The sequence below is a fragment of the Pinus tabuliformis genome, chromosome Q, assembly GCF_031772625.1.
Source record: "Pinus tabuliformis cultivar Carrire ecotype Pingquan chromosome Q, CPIR1, whole genome shotgun sequence".
Classification (NCBI taxonomy): domain Eukaryota; kingdom Viridiplantae; phylum Streptophyta; class Pinopsida; order Pinales; family Pinaceae; genus Pinus; species Pinus tabuliformis.
The window spans coordinates 389,001,627-389,025,280 of record NC_142296.1 but is presented as its reverse complement, the minus strand read 5'-3'; the positions used below and the strand labels follow the sequence as shown (position 1 = coordinate 389,025,280).

The 23,654-nt window shown below is 39.7% G+C and overlaps 1 pseudogene; it reads right to left on the bottom strand.

The window, feature by feature from the left end:
- Positions 1-9,452: 9,452 nt before the first annotated feature.
- On the bottom strand, positions 9,453-9,980 carry LOC149219810 (ornithine decarboxylase pseudogene; annotated as a pseudogene).
- Between the last annotated feature and the right edge of the window lie 13,674 nt (positions 9,981-23,654).

Sequence of the window (23,654 nt, the reverse complement as noted above, 5' to 3'; positions counted from 1 at the left end):
AGCTAGTCTTATTTCCATTATCTTTGTAAGCACATTTCAGCATTTGATATTAATTAAATGAAGTGTTATTTCTACTACATCTCTGTATTTATGGTTATATATGTCATTTGTTGCATTCCTGTTTAAATCTGGATTGGTGGTATCAGAGCGGTCTTCTCTTTCTCTACTTTTCTTTGCATGTCCCCAATGAGGTTGGTAAATGAGGAGTTAGGGCTCGATTTAGTTGAACCTTTGCAAGATCAACCTCAAAAACCCTGACGGTCACCAATGGGGGAAGAAAAAGAAGATGCGGGAGCAGGAGATTTTATCAAAATATTGCTCGAGGAGGCCCTTGAGAAACAAAGGAACACGATGATGGATAACTTTGCCCAGATCCATCAACGATTGCCCACTGGCAACGCATCCAAATCTAGCAGCCACTTTGGAGGCTCCACACCTTTTAAGGTACAAGTAAACTTTGACATTCCCATATTTCAGGGCCAAATAGATGTAGATGCAGTAGATAAATGATTAAATATGCTAGAAGGATATTTTATGTTCATGATTTTTCCAACCCGCAAAAGATTACTTTTTCTCTTCCCAAAGTCGCCCCCCATGTGAAGGACTGGTGGGAAACCTACTGTGAGTAGAAGGATGAAAGTACGACCTCACTATTTTTAGCCGCTCCCACTTGGAATTCATTTTGAGACACCATCAAGGAGCAGTACTACCCTGTCGGGAGCTTTGAGGACAAATACATAAAGTGGACCATGCTGTGGCAGGGAAGGGACCAAGATGTGTTGGAGTTTACTAATGTTTTTCATACCCTTTGCATGAAGATCGGTATCAAGGATTCTGAGAAACATTTGGTACTCAAGTACCACGACTTCCTACACATATACATCTAGGAAAAGATGGAGTTCATGGACATCTCCTCGCCCGACACAATGTACTAATACACCATCAAAATTGAGAAGAAGTTTAAATAGACGAAGTGAGACTTTGGATTTGCAAATTTGAAGCAAAGAAAAGGTGCCCCCAAACCGCAGAACAAAGGAATAAGCCAACATGGGATGGCCTAGGAAAACCCACCAAAGCCACAAGAAAAGGACAACACTATGAAGTTGAAGAAGGAGAGGGAAAAGTGGTGTGAGTTCCATAAGAGCTCTACTCACAACACAAGTGAGTGTCGAGCCAAGCAGTCACTGGTGGTCGAGCTAAAGGCTTTAGAATTAGATTCATGTTTTGACTCTGAGTCAAAACCTAACAAGGGGAATGATAAAGGGAAGAATATTATCGATGCGAAGCCCAACGCCACCACTGCCACCACTGCCACCATGAAGATCCAGAAGGAGGAACCCGAAGATCCAGAGGAGGAGGAGCGTCTCTTCCACTCGTAGATGTGGTAAAGAGTTCCTTGATACAGTTCATCATCGATAGCGGGAACCAAAAGAACCTCATTATAGTAGAGGTCTTGAAGGGTCTAGGCTTACTGAACACAACACACCCACAACCGTACACCATCAGGTGGCTTCACCAAGGACGGGATCTTTGTGTGAGCCAAAAATGTTGCCTTCCATACAACATCAATCCCTTCACAAATGAGGTATTATGTGACGTTTCTCTGCTTGATTTTTGTAATGCATTATTAGGCCAACCATACTTGTGCAAGAGATATGTTGTGTATGAGTCAAGGCCTCACGCTATTATTTCTACCTTGGGAAATAAGTTGTATAGGATACCAGTGGTAGCACCATGTATCACCATCTCTCTCGTTACTGTAAAAAAATGCGGTAAGCTGATTTCCAAAACCAGGAAATTTGTTTTCATGATGATACGCACTAAGAAAAAGAAGAATATGATGGCCATGCCCTCTAGATAGAGCCCCTCTACATGAAAAAAACAGATGGACAAGGTCGTGGAGGAGTAAGAGGAAATCTTCACCCCCTCAGCAAGGGTGTGTCTACACTATGAGGTCAAGCACTCCATTGATCTGACCCTAGGGGAACCATTGCCCAATGGAACAATCTATCGGCGCTCTGTTCTAGAGAACGATGAAATCAAGAGGTATTTTCAATAGTTGTTTTAGAAAGGTCACATCCGTCCTAGCTCATCCCCCTATGAGAGCCCGATCGTTTGGTACAGAAGAAGAATGAGACTTGGAGACTTTGTATTGACTATTGGGTGCTGAACAAGATCACTATCTGCAAAAGGTACCCAATCCCACGGATTGATGACCTTTTGTACCAACTCAAGAGGGAAAAATATTTCAGAAACATCGACTTGAAGTCTAGATATCACCATGTACCAATCTAACCCTCCGATGAGTGGAAGACTGCACTAAAAGCCAAGGAGGGCCTTTTCGAATTGTTTTTTATGCCTTTCGGGTTGGCGAACGCTCCTACAAACTTCATGAGCATGATGGATGACATCTTGCAGCCATTCACAAACTCATTTGTAATAGTATAGTTGGATGACATCTTGACCTTCAACCAGATTTGGGAAGAGCACCTCCACCACATCCGAAATGTTGTCTAAAAACTGCGCCAACACAATATGTGTGCCAATTTGGAGAAATGCACTCTTGGCATGACTCGGGTTCAGTATTTGGGATTCATTATTGATGAACGGGGGGTGCATGTGGATCCAGCCAAGGTCCAAGTCATTTAGGATTGGCCAGCCCCAATCACTCTGACAGAGCTCCACAACTTTTTGGGTCATGCCAATTTCTAATGCAGGTTCGTGTTGGGGTTATCTCATATCACTTGGCCCTTGAGTCAAGTCACCAAGGGCGGAGCGAAAGAAAAATTCTTTCATTCTGAATCTCAACAGAAGGCATTTGCAGAGTTGAAACATCGCCTCTACTCTACATCAGTGCTCTAATTACAACACTTGCAACAACCATTTGAGATCGAGACAAATGCCTCTGACTATACTATTAGGGTAGTCCTTAGTCAACAGGGGCATCCAATGTCATATCATAGTGAGACACTTTTAGACACAGTCCATAAGTATCCCACTTATCACAAAGAGATGTATTCTATTGTGTAGGCCTACCAATAATGGAAGCATTACATTTTGGGGAAGGGAATGATCATACACATAGACTGACGACCCATGCAGTTCATACAGATCCAAGGGAAGTTTCAGAATGATCACCACTAGAAGTGGTGCACATACCTACATCAGTTCCATTTGAATATCAAGTACAAGAAGGGTAGCACCAATAATGTTGCAGACTATCTCATCCAACCACCAATCATGGCGCTAACCATCGTGCTCAACTTTTGTGGGCATGATACTTGAGATTGGCCACTTCTCTACAAAAGAGACCCATAATTTGGCCACACATACCTTACACTCTTGGAGTGTCAACAAGTTCCATATTTTCATCTCCAGGATGCTCTATTATGCCACCTAAGGCACCTCTATGTTCCTTCAAGTAAGTGTGCCAAGATGATTTGGGAAGCACACTACAGTCGGGCCGCTGGCCATTTCGAGGTCGAGGAAATGGTGGCAGTATTGTAGCAGTATTTCTATTGGCCAAATCTTTGACACGTTGTCAGGAAGTACATCAGATCCTGCACTGCCTGCTCCATTGCCAAACCGACCATCAAGAACAAAGGCCTCTATACTCTGCTGCCTACCCCTATTCGACCTTGGGAATCCATCTAAATGGATTACATGTCGGACCTTCCTTCTACTAATCATGGAACCGACTAGGTTTTTCTAGTCGTTGACAGATTCTCAAAGATGGCCATCATGGCAGCCTACAAGAAGAATATCACAGTAGAAGCCACTACTAAACTCTTCCTTGAACAAGTGTGGTTATACTTTGGGATCCCATAGTCTATCATCTCATATCGAAATATCAAATCCCTTAGTACATTTTGGTCTAGTCTCTGGTCGATGCTGGACACCAAGCTCACTAAGTCCACAACTTTCCATCCCCAAACTGATGGCCAAACAAAGGTCATCAACAGGGATAGAACAAATTCTACAAATGTACAACTCAAAGCATTGACGCACATGGGATGAGATCCTCTCCTTTCTCCAGCATAGTTATACTCGTTCTCTCCAAAGCTTGACTAGCCACAACCCTTTTCAAGTGGGCTTGGGATTCTAGCCACTATGTCCCATTGATGTGGCCATACCATTTGCAATGATGGAGGGAGATTTGACTCATGTCTAATCCGAAGCCGACAAGGCAAATAGCCTCATTGAGCACATCCAGCACATAAACCAATAGGTCCATGACATATTGGACAAAGACAATGCTAAGTACAAGTAGCGACATGATCAACATTAGGTGCCACACATGTTCTAGGTGGGTGACAATGTTTGGATACATTTACAAAAGGAGTGCCTCGCTGGATCCCACCGTAAGATTCGCCCGCTTCAATATGGGCCATACACCATCACCAAGGCTATGGGAGATAATACTTTTGAGATCATCATTCCCACATTCCTTTCCTTGCACACAGTGTTCAATGTGGATCGCCTTTGGCCATACTTTTTGCCCTTACTGGACACATCCGACATTGCATAATAGCTCAAAACAACAGAGTTAAATCAAAACTACATGGAATAAGCTACAACTGATCAGATCATGGACACGTAGATCAAGAACATTTGTGAGCAAAAGATCCAACTGTATCAAGTTGTCAAAGCCGGCCAACTCGTGCACCAAGGCAAATGGCTCACTAGGGACCAAGTTCAGTAGACGATTCCTCATCTCATGGAGGAACTCAACGCAATGGAGACCATTTCTTCCTAAGGGGGGAGGACTGATCCAGGTGGATATTGGTGGCCACCCACCTATTCCACATGGACCCTCACCATTGTTCTTTCAGTTTTTTTTAGTTTCCTTAATTGTAGCATAGTTTACTATTTTTGGCAGTTTTTCGGGTCTTGAACTTCCGGAGCCATTTTGAGGCCCTAAATGACGTTTTTTGGGCAAAATAACTCATGCGATTTCCATGGAAATTGCATTAGCAGATATAGTCCTCAGAGAGATATTTGCAACGATTTATCATACATTTCAAACAAAGATAACATGACCAAGTTATGACCCTAGGAAGTTCGCTTCCCAGCGAACACCAATAGGGCCCATAAACTCTTGGTGTTACATCTACTCGGGTTAGTTTTTTGGTTGTTTATGGTTTTCTCTTATTGTTCAATAATAAAAAGGCCCTTGAACCTCATTGTAACTGAGTTGAGAGGCATCTAGACGCCACATCTCTTCTCATAGATATGCTACCATCGCCCGAGCTAGTCTTATTTCCATTTTATTTGTAAGCATATTTTAGTATTTGATATTAATGAAATGAAGTGTTATTTCTACTTAATCTCTATATTTATGGTTATATTTGTAATTTTTTGTGTTCCTATTTAAATATGGATCATTGGTATTAGAGAGATCCGCTCTTTCTTTGTTTTTCTTTCCATGTCCCAAATTAGGTTAGGATATAAGGAGTCAGGGCTTGATCTGGTTGAACCTTTGCAAGATCAACCTCACAAACCTCAGCGGCCACCCATGGGGGGAGAAAAGAAAGATAAGGGAGCAAGATATCCTATCAAAATATTGCTCAAGGAGGCCCTCGAGACACAAAGGAATGCGATGATGGATAACTGTTTCCAGATCCTTCAACGGTTGCCCACTGGCGGCGCATCCACATTCAACAACCACTATGGAGTCTCCAAACCTTTTAAGGTACAACCACACTTTGGAATTCCCATATTTGAGGGCCAAAGAGATGCATACATCATAGATAAATGGTTAAATTTGCTAGAATGATACTTTTCTATTCATAATTTTTCCAGCCGGAAAAATATTACTTTTGCTCTTCTCAAAGCCACCCCTAATGTTAAGGATTGGTGGGAAACCTACTGTGAGCAGAAGGATGAAAGTATGACCTCACTATTTTCAGCTTCTCCCACTTGGAATCCATTCTGGGATGCCATCGAGGAGCAGTACTGTCCTATCGAGAGCTATGAGGACAAATACATAAAGTGGACCATGTTGCAGTAGGGAAGCGACCACAATGTGTTAGAGTTTACCAATGTTTTTCATACCCTTCACAGGAAGTTGGGTATTAAGGATTCTAAGAAACATTTGGTACTCAAGTACCATGGTAGCCTACACAGATACATCTAGGATGAGATGGATTTCCTAGACATCTCCTTGCTCAGCATGACATATTGATACATCATCAAGATTGAGTAGAAGTTTAAACAAAAGGAGCGAGATTTTGGATATATGAATCCAAAGCAAGGGAAAGGGGCCCCCAAACTGTAGAACAAAGGACAAAGCAAAGGCGGGAAGACCCAAGACAACCTTCCAAAGCCACAAGAAAAGGACAACACTGCGAAACTGAAGAAGGACATGGGAAAGTGGTGTGAGTTCCATAAGACCTCCACTCACAACACAAGTAAGTGTTGGGCCAAGAAGTCACTAGTGGCCGAGATGAAGGCTTCAAATTCAGATGCATGTTCTGACTCTGAGTCAGAACCCGACAAGGGGAATGACAAAGGGAAGGAGATTATCGATGCAGAGCCCAACGCCACCATTTCCCCCATGAAGATCTAGAAGGAGGAACTTGAAGATCCAGAGGAGGAGGAGCGTCTCTTCCACTCCCAGTTGTGGGTAAAGGGTTCCCCGCTATAGGTCATTGTTGGAGTGGGAGCCAAAATAACCCCACTATGATAGACATTGTGAAGTGGCTGGGCTTACCGACCACAACACACCCACAACCCTACACCATCGGGTGGCTTCACCAAGGACAGGATCTTCGTGTGAGCCAACAGTGTCACCTTCCATACAGCATCAAGCCCTTCACAAATGAGGTATTATGTGACATTTATCCCCTTGATTTTTTTGATGTATTATTAGCCCAACCATACTTGTGGAAATGACATGCTTTGTATGAGTCAAGGCCTCGCGCTGTTATTGTTACCTTGGGAAATAAGTTGTACAGGATACCGGAGGTAGCACCGCCTATCACCATCTCTCTAGTTATTGCAAAAAAATGTAGTAATTTCATTTCCAAAACCAAGAAATTTGTTTTCCTAATGATATGCCCTCAGGGAAAGAAGAAGATGGTGGCCACAACCTCCAGACCACACCCCTCTGCATGACAACATCAGATGGAGAAGGTCATGGAGGAGTATGAGGACATCTTCACCTCCCTCGCAAGGGTGCCTCTACACTTTTAGGTCAAGCACTCCATCGATCTGACCCTAGGGGTGCCATTTCCCAATGGACCAATATATCGGCATTCCGTTATGGGGAACGATGAAATAAAGAGGCATATTCGGGAGATGCTACAGAAAGGTCACACCCAACAAAGTTCATTGCCCTGTGGGAGCTCAATCATGTTGGTATAGAAGAAGGATGGGACTTCGACACTCTATATTGAATATTGGGCACTAAAAAAGATCACTATCTAGAATAGGTACCTGATCCCATGGATTGATGACCTTCTGGACCAACTCAAGGGGGGAAATATTTCAGCAAGATTGACTTAAATTTAGGATATCACCAGGTGCCAATCGAACCCTCTGATGTGTGGAAGGCTACGTTAAAATCCAAGGAGGGCCTTTTCAAATTATTGTTTATGCCTTCTGGGTTGACAAATGCTCCTGTAAGCATCATGAGGCTAATGGATGACATACTGCATCCATTCACCAACTCATTTGTAGTGGTGTACTTGGATGACATCTTCATCTTCATACAAACTTTGTAAGAGCACCTCCATTACATCCAATAGGTTCTCCAAACACTATGGCAACATAAGTTGTGTGCCAATTTGGAGAAATGAAATTTTGGCATGACCCATGTTCAGTATCTCGGATCCATTATTGATGAATGGGGGTTTCCTATGGATCTATCCAAGATCCAAATCATTCGGGATTGGCCAACCCCAACCACTCTGATAGAGCTCCGCATCTTTTTGGGTCTTGCCAATTTCTACCGAAGGTTCATGTTGGGGTTCTATCGTATCACTTTTCCTTTGAGTCAAGTCACCAAGGGAGGAGCGAAAGAAAAATTCATTTGGTATGAATCCCAATAGAAGGCATTTTCAAAGTTGAAACATCACCTTTTCTCTGCGCCAATGCTCACATTATGACACTTGCAACAACCATTTGAGATCTAGACAGATGCCTCTGACTATGCTATTGGGGTAGTCCTTACTTAACAGGGGCATCCAGTGGCATATCATAGTGAGACACTTTCAGACACAGTCCTGAAGTATCCCACTTATGAAAAAGAGATTTATTCCATTGTGCAAGCCTAACGATAATCGAAGCATTACATTTTGGGGAAGGAAACATCCATCCACACAAACCACCGACCCCTACAGTTTATACGGATGCAAGGGAAGTTATAGAATGATCACCAACAAAGTGGTCCACATACCTGCAACAGTTCCATTTGAATATCAAGTACAAGAAGGGCATCACCAATAATGTTGTAGATTGCCTTATCCAACCACTGATCATGGTGTTAACCACCGCGTTCAACTCTTGTGGGCATGAGACATTGGAGTGGTGACTTCTCTACAAAAACAACCCAAAATTTGACCACATATACCATACACTCTTGGAGGGTCAACAAGTTCCATATTTTCACCTCCAGGATGCTCTGTTGTGCCACCTAGGACACCTTTGTGTTCCTTTAAGCAAGCGTTCTAAGATGATTTGGGAAGCACACTACAGTTGGGTCACTAGTCATTTTAGGGTCTAGAAAACGGAAACAATACTGTAAAAGTATTTCTATTGGCTGAATCTTTGACAGGATGTCAGGAAGTACATTAGGTCCTACACTGCTTGTGCCATTGTCAAACTGACCATCAAGAAGCAAGGCCTCTACACTCAAATGCCTACCCCTAGTCGACCTTAGGAATCCATCTCCATGGATTACATGCTAGGCCTTCCTCTTACTAAGCATGGCAATGACTTTGTTTTTGTGGTCCTCGACATATTCTTGAAGATGACCATTATGGTGGCCTGCAAGAATAATATCACAACAGAAGCCACTACTAAACTCTTCTTTGAATGAGTGTGGGTACACTTTGGGATCCCACAATTTATCATCTTAGATTGGGACAAAAAGTTCCTTAGTAATTTTTGGTCCAGTCTCTGGTCGATGCTGGACACCAAACTCACTAATTCCACAACTTGCCATCCCCAAACTGATGGCCAGCTAGAGGGCGTCAACATGATGATAGTACACATTCTATGCATGAGAAGAGTGAAAGAATGGACGTTCAACCTGTAGTTGCAACCTCTGCAAATAACTATCTTGTAGTGAAACTGCCACTGATATTAACAATACTAAGTTTCAACATCCCAAGCTGAGAAGCCAAATTGAAAACATCATGAATGGTCACAATTGCGCTTGCATATAAGCAAGAGTGCGAGACCCTTCTTCCTATGTGAAATGAGACGCCTTGCACGGTAAGGCCAGAACCCTATGTTTCTTGCAGTAGCGGGTCGACATCCTCTGGCAGGGCTCCGTAATTGCGATCCAATGGGATCGACGTGCCACCTGCCTCCTCGTTGGGTACCTTCACCCTCAGCAACAGCGCGTACCGTGGGTGAAACTTCTTGATTTTATCAACTTCCTCAATGGAATGAAAAGTTGTCAGATTCACGCCCACACTAGCCACGTATTTGAGGTGTGTCTCTACCTTGCACAGATTTGTATACACAATTCGATCAAGCAAGATGCTAAGCTTCAGGATGGCTTCGATCTCCACCCGGTTCGAGCAGTCAAATCCAAAAACAAGCGCGGACATGGCCAAGAACAGTGCTAGCTCAGGGTTACACTTGACAGCATAGAAGAGGCACACACTGTGGAGGGCCTCCTGCCATTTGTGTGACAAATCCTCCACGACTCTGAGGTCAACCATGTAAAATGGGTCGTTCACATTGTCATTTTCGATAATGGATTGCACCATCTCGTTCGCAGCTTCCTGCGACCTTGACCAAAGGGCCATCACCTTTCAGCTCTTCACCTCAGCACTCATGAACACCCTATTTAGAGCTAAAGATGAGCATTTGCACTCGTTTACGCTCCACTTATTTAAGCACGATAATGTCACTATGAGTTGATTAGTGGAGATGTCCACAAGCACAAACAAAAATAGAAAAAATAAAATGAAATACAAAATATAGCTCTAAAAGCATTGAATTCATCTCTATTTATAGCGGGAAATTACAAATCCGATGAGATATATCTTTTGATATCATTAAGACAAGCATTTGCACTTGTTTACGTTCAACTTATTTAAACATGATGATGTCACTATGAGTTGATTAGTAGAAATGTCCACAAACACAAACAAAAATAGGAAAAATAAAATGCAATACAAAAATATAGCTCTAAAAGCATTGCATTCATCTCTATTTATAGCAGAAATTTCAAGTCCGATGAGATATATCTTTTGATATCATTATTGTTTATTAGATTTTGAAATATTTCAATAATTTTTTTTAATTTTTAATTTTGTTTTTTTATTTTATTTTATTTTATTTTTTCTTTTTTTTTGAAATATTTCTAAAATATCTGAATCTACAAGAGAGCCAAAATCTACTTTACATTCATCCATTACTTGGAATGACAGATATCATTCCTAGTGCAATATTTTTTTTTAAGTTGTTCATTGTAACAATCTGGTACGAGCTACTTGGATAGTGACTTGTAATGATTTCTATAGTATAATCATGTTTTTTTGGTATTTTGTTTAATTTTTTTTTTTCTAGAATGTTGTTCAGTGTACCAATCTCAAATATCCAAAGACAACATGTTTATTTTTTTTTAAATGTGATTCTCTATATCAATTTGTAGAATTCCTATTAGTACAATGATGAAAACAACTACTTTGCATTCAACAGTACCATTTAATGAGAACTATTTTGTATGATTTTTTAATTCTATTTTATGATTCTATTTAATAAAAACTACTTTGTATTATTATTATTATTATTATTTTATGTGGTTCACTATACCAATCTGTAAGATTCCTACTAGTACAATGACAAAAAAAATTACTTTGCATTCAACTATAATATATGAAAACTACTTTGTATGATTTGTATGACAGCTACCATTTAATAACAACTATTTTGTATGATTTTATTTCTTTTACGATTCTATTTAATAACAACTACTTTGTATTATTATTATTTTTATGTGGTGCATTGTACAATCTGCAAGATTCCTACTAGTACAACGACAAAAAAAAAATACTTTGCATTCAACTATAATATATGAAAAATACTTTGTATGACTTGTATGACAACTACCATTTAATAACAACTATTTTGTATGATTTTATTTTTTTTACAATTCTATTTAATAACAACTACTTTGTATTATTATTATTTTTATGTGGTACATTATACAATCTGCAAGATTCCTACTAGTATAATGACAAAAAAAAATTACTTTGCATTCAACCATTCCATTTAAACTTTGTATGACAACTACTTTGTATGATTTGTATGACAACCATTAAAGCTACATCAAGTCATTGTCTTCATCTCAATTGCGATGTTCATCAATCACAACGATCACAATTTTTTCATGCCTAATCTTCGTGTTTGTCTTTTTGTTCATTACACTTCTATTGGTTGGAGGAATTACTGCATTTTTATGGAATCTTTAATTTTTATCTTGAACATCTTAGTTACTAATTTGAAAAGTTTACCAACACTTTTGGGTTTTGGTGTAAAGACAAACCCCTTTAGTATCAAAGCTTGGATCTAGGTTTGATTCCCCAAACTAACAAATTTTGTTAGGTGTATAGCTTTTGGTAAAGGCTTATACAATTTAGATTTTTTTTAAATAGATGGTTAGGATTTTATATTGAGTTGATCTTTTTCATTTTCATAAGTAATGTAGCAAATCGTTGCTCGCAGCATTGCCTTATAATTTTTGAGTTCATATAATTTTATTTTTCTTTGACTTATAATTTAAATATGATTGTTTCATTTTAACATAATTTTATAACTTTAATGTAATTTTTATTTTAATATATATTAATCTAAATGTTAACTGTTTAATATAAGTATTTAAAACTTTAATATAAATTTTAACACTTTAATATAAACTTTGATATAATTATTTAAATTTTAATAACTTTCTAATAATATATATCTATATCGATAATACATACCAATTATGGTTGACTATTGTTGCTATACTTGACATGGTAAAGCATGGTCAACTTGGTTAAGTGTGATTGACTATGGTGAATCATGGTTGGTATGGTATCATATTTAGCCATAATCAACTATAGGTATCATATTCAACATGCACCTAGTCAACCATAAGCATCATGTTTAACATGACCATAGGCATCCATAGTCAAACATGTAACTATGGTTGAAATAGTCAACCATAGTCAACTCGGCATCATGATCATAGTTAACATAGCCATATACATTACTACAAATTTTAAATTACATAGCTTTAATAACATTATATAATAAATTCACTAATTAATATTTAATATAATTTTAATTATTTTTAATATTAAAGTTATTCAATATAACTTTGATAATTGTATTATAACATTAATCATTGTACTATTACTTGTTAATATCATTTTAATACTACTTTAACTTAGATTTATGTTGTTCGCAATATAAATTTAATGACTTTAACTGTTTAATATAAGTATTTAAAACTTTAATATAAATTTTAACACTTTAATATAAACTTTGATATAATTATTTAAATTTTAATAACTTTCTAATAATATATATCTATATCGATAATACATACTAATTATGGTTGACTATTGTTGTTATGGTTGACATGGTAAAGCATGGTTAACTTGGTTGAGTGTGATTGACTATAGTGAATTGTGGTTGGTATGGTATCATATTCAACCATAATCAACTATAGGTATCATATTCAACATGCACCTAGTCCACCATAAGCATCATGTTTAACATGACCATAGGCATCCATAGTCAAACATGTAACTATGGTTGACATTGTCAAACATAGCCAATTAGACATCATGATCATAGTTAACATGGACATATACATTACTACAGTTTTTAAAGTTCATAACTTTAATAACATTATATAATAAATGCACTACTTAATATTTAATATAATTTTAATATTATTTAATATTAAAGTTATTCAATATAACTTTTATAATTGTATTATAACATTAATCATTGTACTATTACTTGGTAATATCATTTTAATACTACTTTAACTTAGATTTATGTTGTTCAAAATATAAATTTAATGACTTTAATATGGTTCCCACTTGGAATTCGTTCTGAGACGACATCAACGAGTAGTACTACCCTGTCAGGAGCTATGAGGATAAATACATAAAGTGGACCACGCTGTGGCAGGGAAGGGACCAATATGTGTTGGAGTTTACCAATGTTTTTCATACCCTTTGCACGAAGATCGGTATCAAGGATTCTGAGAAACATTTGGTACTCAAGTACCATGACTTCCTACACATATACATCTAGGACATGATGGAGTTCATGGACATCTCCTCACTCGGCACGATGTACTGATACACCACCAAGATCGAGAAGAAGTTTAAATAAAAGAAGCGAGACTTTGGATCAACAAATTCGAAGCAAGGAAAAGGTGCCCCCAAACTGCAGAACAAAGGAATAAGCCAACATGGGATGGCCCAGGACAACCTGCCAAAGCCACAAGAAAAGGACAACACTATGAAGTTGAAGAAGGAGAGGGGAAAGTGGTGTGAGTTCCATAAGAGCTCTACTCACAACACAAGTGAGTGTCGAGCCAAGTAGTCACTAGTGGCCGAGCTGAAGGCTTTAGAATCATATTCATGATCTGACTTTGAGTCAAAACCTGACAAGGGGAATGACAAAGGGAAGAATATTATCGATGTGAAGCCCAACGCCACCACTGCCACCATGAAGATCCAAAGGAGGAGGAGCGTCTTTTCCACTCGTAGATGTGGGTAAAGAGTTCCTTGATACATTTCATCATTGATAGCGGGAACCAAAAGAACCTCATTGCAGTAGAGGTCTTGAAGGGGCTAGGCTTACTAAACACAACACACCCACAACCGTACACCATCGGGTGCCTTCACCAAGGACAGGATCTTTGCGTGAGCCAACAATGTTGCCTTCCATACAACATCAATCCCTTCACAAATGAGGTATTATGTGATGTTTCTCTGCTTGATGTTTGTGATGTATTATTAGGCCAACCATACTTGTGCAAGCGATATGTTGTGTATGAGTCAAGGCCTTGCGCTGTTATTGCTACCTTGGGAAATAAGTTGTACAGGATACCGGAGGTAGCACCGTGTATCACCATCTCTCTCGTTATTGCAAAAAATGCAGTAAGCTCATTTCCAAAACCAAGAAATTTGTTTTCATGATGATATGCCCTTGGAAAAAGAGTAATATGATGCCCATGACCTCTAGATAAAGCCCCTCTGCAAGGGTGCGTTAGCACTATGAGGTCAAGCACTCCATCGATCTGACCCCAGGGGCGCCATTGCCTAATGGACCAATCTATCGGTGCTCTGTTCTAGAGAACGATGAAATCAAGAGGTAGATTTAACAGTTGTTACATAAAGGTCACATCCAGCTTAGCTCGTCGCCTTGTGGGAGCCTGATTGTGTTGGTACAAAAGAAGAATGAAACTTGGAGATTTTGTATTCACTGTTGGGTGTTGAACAAGATCACTGTCCGGAATAGGTACCCGATCCCATGGATTGATGATCTTCTGGACCAACTGAAGGGGGAAAAATATTTCAGCAAGGCCGACTCGAAGTCTAGATATCACCATGTACCAATCTAACCCTACGATGAGTGGAACACTACACTAAAAGCCAAGGAGGGCCTTTTAGAATTGTTGTTTATGCCTTTCGGGTTGACGAATGCTCCTGCAGCCTTCATGAGCATGATGGATGACATCTTGTGGCCATTCACAAACTCATTTGTAGTAGTATACTTGGATGACATCTTGATCTTCTACCAGAGTTGGGAAGAGCACCTCCACCACATTCCACATGTTCTCTAAACACTGCGCCAACACAAGATGTGTGCCAATTTGGAGAAATGAACTTTTGGTATGACCCAGGTTCAGTATCTAGGATACATTATTGATGAATAGGGGTGCATGTGGATCTAGCCAAGATCCAAGTCATTCAGGATTGGCTAGCCCCAACCACTCTGACAGAGCTCCATAGCATTTTGGGTCTTGCCAATTTCTACCACAAGTTCGTGTTGGGGTTATCTCATATCACTTGGCCCTTGAGTCAAGTCACCAAGGGAGGAGCTAAAGAAAAATTCTTTCATTCTGAATCTCAATAGAAGGCATTCGCAGAGTTGAAACATCGCAACAACCATTTGAGATCGAGACAGATGCATTTGACTATGCTATTGGGACAATCTTACTCAATAGGGGCATCTAATGTCATATCATAGTGAGAGACTTTTAGACACACTCCGTAAGTATCCCCCTTATAAAAAAGAGATGTATTCTATTATGTAGGCCTGCCGACAATGGAAGCATTACATTTTGGGGTAGGAAACGGTCATCCACACAGACCACCGACCCATGCAGTTCATAAAGACATAAGGGAAGTTTCAGAATGATCGCCATTAGAAGTGGGGCACATACCTACAACAGTTCCATTTGAATATCAAGTACAAGAAGGGTAGCACCAATAATGTTGCAGACTAACTTAGCCGACCACCGATCATGGTGTTAACCACAGTGCTCAACTTTTGTGGCATGAGACTTGAGATTGGCCACTTCTCTAGAAAAGAGACCTATAATTCAGCCACACATACCATACGCTCTTGGAGTGTCAGTAAGTTCCATATTTTCACCTCCAGGATGCTCTATTATGCCACATAGGACACCTTTGTGTTCCTTCAAGTAAGTGTGCCAAGATGATTTGGGTAGCACACTATAGTCGGGCCGCTGGCCATTTCAAGGTTGAGAAAATGGTGGCAGTACTGTAGAAGTATTTCTATTGGCTAAATCTTTGATAGGATGTTAGGAAGTACATCAGATCCTGCACTTCTTGCTCCATTGCCAAAACGACCATCAAGAACAAAGGCTCTATACTCTGCTACCTACCCCTATTCGACCTTGGGAATCCATCTCCATGGATTACATGTCGGACCTTCCTTCTACTAAGCATCGAACTGACTGTGTTTTTCTAGTCGTTGACAGATTCTCGAAGATTGCCATTATGGTAGCCTGTAAGAAGAATATCATAGTAGAAGCCACTACTAAACTCTTCCTTGAACGAGTGTGGGTACACTTTGGGATCCCACAGTCTATCATCTCATATCGGGATATCAGGTTCCTTAGTACATTTTGATCCAATCTCTGGTTGATGCTGGACACTAAGCTCACTAAGTCAACAAATTTCCATCCCAAAACTGATGGCCAGACAAAGGTCATCAACAGGTTGATAGCACACATTCTGCGCATGTACAACTCAAAGCATCAACGGACATGGGATGAGAGCCTCTCCTATGTCCAGCACAGTTATACGCATTCTCTCCACAACTTGACTAGCCACAATCCTTTTCAAGTGGGCTTGGGATTCCAGCCACTATGTCCCATTGATGTGGCCATACCATTTGCAGTGACGCAGGAAGATTCAACTCATGTCCAATCTGAAGCTGACAAGGCAAATGGATTCATTGAGCACATCTGCCACATCCACCAGAAGGTCCATGACATATTGGACAAAGACAATGCTAAGTACAAGTAGCAACATGATCAACATCGGTTTCCACACACATTCCAGGTGGGTGACAAAGTTTGCCTACATTTACAAAAGGAGTGCCTCGCTGGGCCCCACCACAAGATTCTCCCACTTCAATATGGGCCATACACCATCATCAAGGCTATGGGAGATAATGCTTTTGAGCTCATGATTCCCACATTCCTTTCCTTGCACCCAGTGTTCAATGTGGATCACCTTCGGCCATACTTTCCACCATTACTGGACGCATCCGACATTGCATAATAGCTCAAAAAAACAGAGTTAAATCCAGACTGCATGGAACAAGCTGCAACTGATCAAATCATGGACATGTATATCAATAACATTTGCCAGAAAAAGATCCAACTGTATCAAGTTGTCAAAGACGGCCAACTCCTGCACCAAGGCAAATGGCTCACTAGGGACCAAGTTCAGTAGACAATTCCTCATCTCATGGAGGAACTCAATGCAATGGAGACCATTTCTTCCTAAGGGGGGAGGATTGATCCAGGTGGATATTGGTGGCCACCCACTTATTTCACTTGGACCCTCACCATGTTCTTTCAGTTTCTTTTAGTTTCCTTAATTGTAGCATAGTTAACTAATTTTGGCAGTTTTTCGGGTCCTAAACTTCTGGAGCCATTTTGAGGCCCTAAATTATGTTTTTTGCAATGATTTATCATACATGTCAAGCAGAGATAATATGACCAAGTTATGACCTCGAGAAGTTGGCTTCCCAACTAACACCAACGGGGCCCATAAACTCTTGGTGTTACATCTACTTGGGTTAGCGTTTTGGTTGTTTAGGGTTTTCTCTTATTGTTCAATAATAAAAATTCCCTTGAGCCTCATTGTAACTTAGTTGAGAGGCATCTAGATGCCACATGTCTTCTCATAGATATGCTACCATCGCCTGAGCTAGTCTCATTTCCATTCTGTTTGTAAGTATATTTCAGTATTTGATATTAAATGAAATGAAGTGTTATTTCTGCTTCATCTCTGTATTTATATTTGTATTTGTAATTTCTTGTCTTCCTGTTTATATTTGGATTAGTGGTATTAGAGCGGTCCGCTCTTTCTTTGTTTTTCTTTCCATGTCTCGAATGAGGTCAGGATATAAGGAGTTAGGGATCGATCTGGTTGAACCTTTGCAAGATCAACCTTGCAAACCTCGACAGCCACCCATGGGGGGAGAAAAGAAAGATGAGGGAGTAGGAAATCCTATCAAAATATTGCTTGAGGAGGCCCTCAAGACACAAAGGAACGTGATGATGGATAACTTTTCCCAGATCCTTCAACGATTGCCCACTGACGGTTCATCCACATCCAGTAGCCACTCTGGAGGCTCCACACCTTTTATGGTACAACTAAACTTTGGCATTCACATATCTAAGGGCCAAAGAGATATATACATCGTAGATAAATGGTTAAATCTGTTAGATTGATACTTTTATGTTCATGATTTTTCTAGCTGGAAAAATATTACTTTTTCTCTTCTCAAAGCCACCCCCCATGTTAAGGATTGGTGGGGAACCTACTGTGAGCAGAAGGATAAAAGTACGACCTTAGAATTTTCAGCCGCTCCGACTTGGAATCCATTTTGGGACACCATCAAGGAACAATACTACCCTATCGGGAGCTATGAGGACAAATACATAAATTAGACCACGTTGCGATAGGGAGGGGACCACGATGTGTCAGAGTTTACCAATGTTTTTCATACCCTTCACACGAATTTTGGTATCAAGGATTATGAGAAACATTTGTTAATCAAGTACTATGGTTGCCTATATAGATACATCTAGGATGAGATGGAGTTCGTGGACATCTCCTTGCTCAGCACGACATACTAATACACCATCAAGATTGAGTAGAAGTTTAAACAAAAGAAGCGAGACTTTGGATCTATAAATCCGAAGTAAGGGAAAGGGTTCACCAATTCGTAGAACAAAGGACAAAGCAAAGGCGGGAAGACTCAAGACAACCCTCCAAAGCCACAAGAAAAGGACAACACTACGAAGCTAAAGAAGGACACGGGAAAGTGGTGTGAGATCCATAAGATCTCCACTCACAACACAAGTAAGTGTTAGGCCAAGAAGTCACTAGTGGCTGAGCTGAAGGCTTTGAAATCAGATGCATGTTCCCACTCTGAGTCAGAACTAGACAAGGGGAATGACAAAGGGAAGGATATTATCAATACGGAGCCCAATTCCACCATTGTCCCCACGAAGATCCAGAAGGAGGAACCAGAAGATCTAGACGAGGAGGAGTGTCTCTTCTACTCCCAGATGCGGGTAAAGGGTTCCCAGCCATAGTTCATTGTTGACATTGGGAGCCAAAAGAACCTCATTGTGGTAGAGGTTGTGAAGTGGCTGGGCTTACCGACCATGACACACTCAAAACCCTACACCATCAAGTGGCTTCACCAAGGACATGATCATCACATGAGCCAATAGTGTTACCTTCCATACAACATCAAGCCCTTCACGGATGAGGTATTATGTGACGTTTCTCCCCTTGATGTTTTTGATGTATTATTAGGCCAACCATACTTGTGGAAACGACAGGCTTTGTATGAGTCAAGGCCTCGCGCTGTTATTGTTACCTTGGGAAATAAGTTGTACAGGATACCGGAGGTAGCACTGCCTATCACCATCTCTTTGGTTATTGCAAAACAATGTAGTAAGCTCATTTCCAAAACCAGGAAATTTGTTTTCCTAATGATACACCCTCAGGGAAAGAAGAAGACGGTGGCCACGACCTCTAGACCACGCCCCTCTGCACGACAACATCAGATGGACAAGGTCATGGAGGAGTACGAGGACATCTTCACCTCCCCTGCAAGGGTGCCTCTATACTTTTAGGTCAAGCACTCCATCGATCTAACCCGAGGAGTGCCATTGCCCAATGGACAAATATATTGGTGCTCCATTCTGGAAAATGGTGAGATAAAGAGGCAGATTCAGGAGCTACTACAAAAACGTCACATCTGACTGAGTTCATTGCCCTGTGGGAGCCCGATTGTGTTGGTATAGAAGAAAGATGGGACTTGGACACTCTATATTGAATATTGGGCACTGAACAAGATCACAATTCGGAATAGGTACCTGATCCCATGGATTGATGACCTTCTAGACCAATTCAAGGGGGGAAATATTTCGGCAAGATCTACTTAAAGTCTAGATATCACAAGGTACCAATCGAACCCTCTGATGTGTGGAAGACTGCCTTAAAATCCAAGGAGGGCTTTTTCGAATTGTTGTTTACGCCTTTTGGGTTAACGAATGCTCTTGCAAGCTTCATGAGGCTAATGGATGACAACTTGCGGCCGTTCACCAACTCATTTGTAGTGGTATACTTGGATGACATCTTGATATTCATTCAGAGTTTGGAAGAGCACCTCCACCACATCCAATAGGTTCTCCAAACATTGTGGCAACATAAGTTGTGTGCCAATTTGGAGAAATGAAATTTTGGCATGACCCAAGTTCGTGTTGGGGTTCTATTGTATCACTTTTCCCTTGAGTCAAGTCACCAAGGGAGGAGCGAAAGAAAAATTCTTTTGTATGAATCTCAATAGAAGGCATTCGCAAAGTTGAAAAATTGCCTCTACTCTACACCAGTGCTCACATTACTGCACTTGAAACAACCATTTGAGATAGAGATAGATGCCTCTGACTATGCTATTGGGGTGGTCCTTACTTAACAAGGGCATCTAGTGGCATATCACAGTGAGACACTTTTAGACACAGTCCTGATGTATCCCACTTATGACAAAGAGATGTATTCCATTGTGCAGACCTATTGAAAATGGAAGCATTACATTTTGAGGAAGGAAATATTCATCCAAACTAACCACCAACCCCTGTAGTTTATATAGATGCAAGGGAAGTTATAGAATGATTGCCGACAGAGGTGGTCCACATACCTACAACAGTTCCATTTGAATATCAAGTACAAGAAGGGCATCACCAATAATGTTGTATACTGCCTCATCCGACCACCGATTATGGCATTAACAACTGTGCTCAACTCTTGTGGGCATGAGAGGTTTGATTGGAAACTTCTCTTAAAAGGCAACCTAGAATTCGGCCACATATACCATACTCTCTTGGAGGGTCAAGAAGTTCCATATTTTCACCTCCAGGATGCTTTGTTGTGCCACCTAGGATACCCTTGTGTTCCTTCAAGCAAGTGTGCCAAGATGATTTGGGAAGTGCACTACAGTTGGGTCGCTCATCATTTCGGGGTCTAGAAAATAGTGGCAGTACTATAAAAGTATTTCTATTGGCTAAATCTTCGACAAGATGTCAGGAAGTACATCAAATCCTACAATGCCTGTGTCATTGCCAAACTGGCCATTAAGAAGCAAGGCCTCTATACTCGAATGCCTACCCCTAGTCGAGCTTAGGAATCCATCTCAATGGATTACATGTCGGGCCTTCCTTCTACTAAGCATGGAAATGAATTTATTTTTGTGGTTTTTGACAGATTCTCGAAGATTACCATTATGGTAGCCTGCAAGAATAATATCACAGTAGAAGCCACTACTAAACTTGTCTTTGAACGAGTGTGGGTACACTTTGGGATTCCACAATCTATCATCTTAGATTGGGAAAATAGATTCCTCAGTACCTTTTGGTCCAGTATTTGGTCAATGCTGGACACCAAATTCACTAAGTCCACAACTTTCCATCCCCAAACTGATGGCCAGATAGAGGTCATCAACAGGTTGATAGTACACATTCTATGCATGAGAAGAGTGAAAGCATGGACATTCAGCCTGTAGCCGTGACCTCTCCAAATAACTGTCTCGTAGTGAAATTGCCACTGATATTAAAAATACTAAGTTTCAGCATCCCAAGTTGAGAAGCCGAATCAAAAGCATCATGAACAATCACTATTGCACTTGTGTAGATGCTAGAGCATGAGACCCTTCTTCCTACATGAAACGAGATGCCCTGCATGGAAAGGCCACAACCTTGTGTTTCCTGCAATAGCGGGTTGACTTCCTCCGGTAGGGCTTCGTACTTCCGATCCAACGGGATCTGCGTGCCACCTGTCTCTTCATTGGGTACCTTCACCCTCAGCAATAGGGCATATCATGGGTGGAACTTCTTTATTTTATCAAATTCCTCAATGGAATCAAAAGTTGTTAGATTCACGCCCACACTAGCCGCGTATTTGAGGTGTGTCTCTGCCTTGAACGGATTTGCATACACAATTCAATCAAGCGAGATGTCGAGCTTTAGGATGGCTTTGATCTCCACCCGGATCGAGCATTCAATTCCAAAACCAAGCATGGATAGGGCCGAGAACAACACTGGCTCCGAGTTAGACTTGACGGCATAGAAGACACACACATTATGGAGGGCCTCCTACCATTTGTGCGACAAATCCACCATGACTCAGAGGTCAAACATGTAAAATGGGTCTTTCACATCGTCATTGTCGATAATGGACTGCACCATCTCGTTCATAGCTTCCTGTGACCTTGACTGTAGGGTCATCACCTTTCAGCTCTTCACCTCAGCGCTCACGAACACCCTATCTAGAGCCGAAGAAGAGCATTTTCACTCGTTTATCCTCAACTTATTTAAACACGATGATGTCACTATGATTTGATCAGTGGTGATGTCCACAAACACAAACAAAAATAGAAAAAATAAAATGCAATACAAAAATATAGCTCTAAAAGCATTGCATTCATCTCTATTTATAGCGGGAAATTGCGAATCCGATGAGATATATCTTTTGATATCATTATTGTTTATTAGATTTTGAAATATTTCAATACCTTTTTTTGGAATATTATTAATTTTAATTTATATTTATTTATATTTATTTTTTAATTAATTAATTAATTTATTATTATTATCATTATTATTATTATTATTATTCTGAAATATTTTTAAAATATCTAAATCTACAAGCGAGCCAAAAAGCTACTTTACATTCATCCATTATTTGGAAAGACATATTTGGAATGACAGATATCATTCCTAGTGCAATATTTTTTTTAAGTTGTTCGTTGTAACAATCTGATACTAGCTTCTTGGATAGTGACTTGTAATGATTTCTACGGTATAATCATCTTTTTTTGGTATTTTGTGTAATTTTTTTTTTTTCTACAATGTGGTTCCTTGTACCAATCTCGAATATCCAAAGACAACATGTTTATTTTTTTTTAAATGTGATTCTCTATATCAATTTGTAGAATTCCTATTAGTACAGTGATGAAAACAACTACTTTGCATTCAACAGTTCCATTTAATGAGAAATATTTTGTATGATTTTTATTTATTTTTATTTTATGATTCCATTTAATAACAACTAATTTGTATTATTATTATTATTATTATTTTATGTGGTTCACTGTACCAATCTTTCCTACTAGTACAATGACAAAAGAAAATTACTTTGCATTCAACTATAATATATGAAAACTACTCTGTATGATTTGTATGACAACTACCATTTAATAACAACTATTTTGTATGATTTTATTTTTTTTACAATTCTATCTAATAACAACTACTTTGTATTATTATTATTATTTTTATGTGGTGCATTGTACAATCTGCAAGACTCCTACTAGTATAATGACAAAACAAAAATTGCTTTTGCATTGAACCATTCCATTTAAACTTTGTATGACAACTACTTTGTATGATTTGTATGACAACCCTTAAAGCTACATCAAGTTATTGTCTTCATCTCAATTGCGATGTTCATCAATCACAATGATCACAATTTTTTCATGCCTAATCTTCGTGTTCATCTTTTTTTTCATTACACTTCTATTGGTTGGAGGAATTACCGCATTTTTATGGAATCTTTAATTTTTATCTTGAAGATCTTAGTTACTAATTTGAAAAGTTTACCAACACTTTTGGGTTTCAGTGTAAAGACAAA